Source organism: Micrasema longulum, unplaced genomic scaffold (genome assembly GCF_059751315.1).
Source record: "Micrasema longulum isolate JH-2025_06_02 unplaced genomic scaffold, ASM5975131v1 h1tg000595l, whole genome shotgun sequence".
NCBI lineage: Eukaryota > Metazoa > Arthropoda > Insecta > Trichoptera > Brachycentridae > Micrasema > Micrasema longulum.
The window spans coordinates 951,602-955,202 of record NW_028277791.1 but is presented as its reverse complement, the minus strand read 5'-3'; the positions used below and the strand labels follow the sequence as shown (position 1 = coordinate 955,202).

Sequence of the window (3,601 nt, the reverse complement as noted above, 5' to 3'; positions counted from 1 at the left end):
TGGGATATGTTGGGTTAAGATTTATAATAAAAATATATTTTGTTTAATTAAGTATTCATTTGAATATTCATTTATTCATAAAAATACAGAATATTTTTTATAAAAAAATAAAAATAACGCATATTTAACTCTTTGAAGCCAAGAGCCCTGTATTGAGTTAGGATACAACATGATGTAAAATGAGAGCATACGCATCATTAAACAATAGCAAAAGTAAAAACCAAAAGTTATTACAAAAACATATATTTCAATGAAGATATGGACAATAACCTTAATAGAATATAAATCTATGTAATATCTTGCAGCAGTCTCTTGTAATGGTCTCTTCCCTTAAACAAAATCTAAACTTGTACATTTCTCCCGAAAATGGCACCAACTCAATAACATTTGCAAATCAGTCTGCAATCTACTCTATCAGTTTTATTATATATTTTAAGGTCATCAGCGTACAAGAGAGACATACATTTTAATTTATTTGGCATTAAAATGTAAAGCAAGAACTTACAAAAAATATTTATGTGTTTTGGAATGTTTAAAAAAATATTCAAATGTTGATTTGAATCCAAAACAATCTACAAAAAGTGATGCGTCAAAAACAATGTATAATTTTCGGCCACCGAAATGTGTTTTTTTTTATATTTGATTTTGATTTTAGGGGGTTTAAATTTTTTTGTGTACCCGGAGAACATAATCGGCTTTGATAAAATAGATGGTTTTTCTAATATAAATTGGCGGTATCCATTAAGAGATTTTTGCGACAACCCTTTTAGTGTAGAAAAATTCATCCCTTTTGACGATGATAATATTTGGAAGTACATTCCAGAAAACGTTATGTCTGTTTCCCAGCCTGGTTGTATTTGGGCATCTGTAAATGTAACAAGTGGAGCGAAAGTGACGATCAGATATCGCCTAAAAAATCCTGGAGCTCGCATCAAAATATCTCTAGGAGAACATATCTTTGAAGAGGAATTACCATTTGAGAAAGAATGGTATTCGTTAGAAATATATTTCAATGACGCCAAAGGAACATTATTAAGCGTAGGTATACCTTTCTCATTTCCAGGCGGATAAAGAAATATATTTCTTTATTTGTATTCCGGTGAAATAGCAGAATAATGAAAGTGTGTTCCTTACTCGATGGCTGCTTTAAGGAAACAATCCTGGAAGCGACCTCGTCCGCCTTGTATACTTACTTTGTAACATAGCGTTTGGCACATTTGCCTGCAACGATTGAGGACCCGGGTTGGATTTCTGATAAGGTTGACAAAAATCATTCCTCTAAAATATAATTTTAGGCGCTCAAATTTACTGTTTGTGAACTGGCACATATAAGTTTCATTTGTTGTATTTTGCTAATAATTGTGCCATACGCTAAATCGTTTAAATAAATTCTAGTTGTGATAAAAAAAAATACTTGAGTAAAATTTATTTGTTCATTTATTTACTTAAAGAGAATTTCCACAAATTATTTGAGACATAAGTCCCAACTCCGTGGGACTGAAAGTATTGTGTTGAGATGAGACGAGCAATACGTTGACATAAATATAAAAGCATATCATCATCACAAATATTTTACATCATCAAAAACAAAACAATAAAAATAACAATAAAAAACTAATATCTGGCGATTGAATATGGTAAATGGTAAACTCAAACATTCCAAAAATCATCAAATCGAATTAAATATTACATAAAATCACACTCGAGGCACAGAAGTATAATGAATTAGAGATTATGCTTCATAGAACGAGAGTTTAAAATTATTTTCTAAAAAATTAGCGCTGTCACATCAACATTGCCGTGCAAAACGCGTAGTTGTGTAAAAAATACTAACTCTCCGATGTATGAATTCTGATGTATTTTATTTTACTTCAATGTGATGTTTAAACATGGGCAGAATGAACGTAGTTATGCAGAAAGCAGCCAGTCCACAATTTCGGAAAATGAGATATTCATGTTATCGGGTGCAGTAAGGTCGATTCTATGTTCTGCTAAAAACAGCCAGGCCGCTTTTGTATAAAAAAACTGTATTAATCACCTCCGGAAAAAGGTGTCGATCACAAAAATGACATTTCTCAATTTGCAAAAAACACCCACAAAACTAGAAAAATCTTATAGTACTTTAAACATTTTTTAAACTGGTCAAATACACAATAAGATTCTTGTTTGTAATATGTAAAAAAAAATATGTATTCATTGTTTATCGTTTGTTTAAGTCAAAAACATTCAAACTATTGTGCAGATTTTATAATTTACTATTTTCACAAAATGGCTATTATCTCAGTTTCACTTTTCTATGGCTGGCTGCTTTCTGTATAACTACGTTCAGTTGTGAATGTCATGCAGTATATAATGAGGCAAATGACAGGCCATAAGCCCTGCAAATGTTTTTTTCGTCTCTGTTGCATCAAATTTGTATGTTTATACCTCATCAGTTGTCTGTACAGATGTTTTTGGATGTTTTATTTTAGCTGATTATCGAAGTGACTAAAATGCTTCCCAGTGCATACTTGGCCGTTTCGTATATTGAAGTTCAAGACCTGGGAATTCAACAAAAGTTAGAGAAAACTCCAATTGCTGACAACACGAAAAAACTCAATGCAAACCACAAAAATAACCACATGATTAGAAAGCGTCGAATCTCTAAAGATTTTTATGACGATCTAGACAACGAATACGGATTCAATAAAGTAGATTTTAGATTTGCATTCACAACTTCAGCTACAACCAAACCTATTCTCTATGACGAGTCTCCATGTAGGACTGTATGTGTCGTGTCTTTGATTCTTGTTATGTTAAACATGTTGATAATTTTCCTTATAACATTTCAAGTATGCATTTTGTATCGCAACTAATTATTTGAAATATTGTAAAAATCTTTTATTGGTAGTAAATATACATTTAAAACCACTTACCGTCTTTTTATGTCTTCCGGTTTCGAGACGTACCCGTCTCCTCATCGTGACATTTATAACACTTGTAGTTCCGTGGCTAGTATCGTGGACTCACGGATCAAATTTTTAAGCTTCACACCCCATTCTATACACACACAACTTGATTCCCATTTTCTAATACCGAGTTATTTACAACTCGTTTTGAAATGCTCGGGTAAATCTTAAAAAAACTATATGTTTCTTTTTAAAAAAAAGAATTCAAATCCCACCATACACCTTCACCATAGAAGTTGCACAAAAATATAAAACCGACGTGCTGATATGACACACGCTTTTTAAGCTGTCGAAAAAGGGGAAAAGAAGGAAAACAGGATCATGAATTTACTAGGTCTATACCATCTCCTTTTTGTGTTCGATTATCGCACAAGATTAAACATTGTTTTATAGTAACCAGTGCACGTTAGTGTCAGCTTCTATTTCCACGTGGGTATTATATTTTTTTGAAAATTTTGGTAAAACCCTTTAGGATATGAATATTCATTATGATTTATAACCTTTTTTGAATAAAAACTATTTTTTTATTTATTATTTTTCAATAAACCAACAACAAAAATTGCAAAGATATATAATACATTTTTTCTAATTTTATAATTCACAATTTTTGTGGATGTATCAGCTCTACAGGACCATTCAAGATAATTAATATT

The 3,601-nt window shown here is 31.3% G+C and overlaps 1 long non-coding RNA gene across 1 annotated transcript; it reads left to right on the top strand.

The window, feature by feature from the left end:
- Window positions 1-581: 581 nt before the first annotated feature.
- LOC148280317 (uncharacterized) lies at window positions 582-2,910 on the top strand. Its single transcript, XR_015822648.1, has 2 exons — window positions 582-1,038; window positions 2,472-2,910. It is a non-coding gene; the product is annotated as an uncharacterized LOC148280317 (long non-coding RNA).
- The last annotated feature ends 691 nt before the right edge of the window (window positions 2,911-3,601 follow it).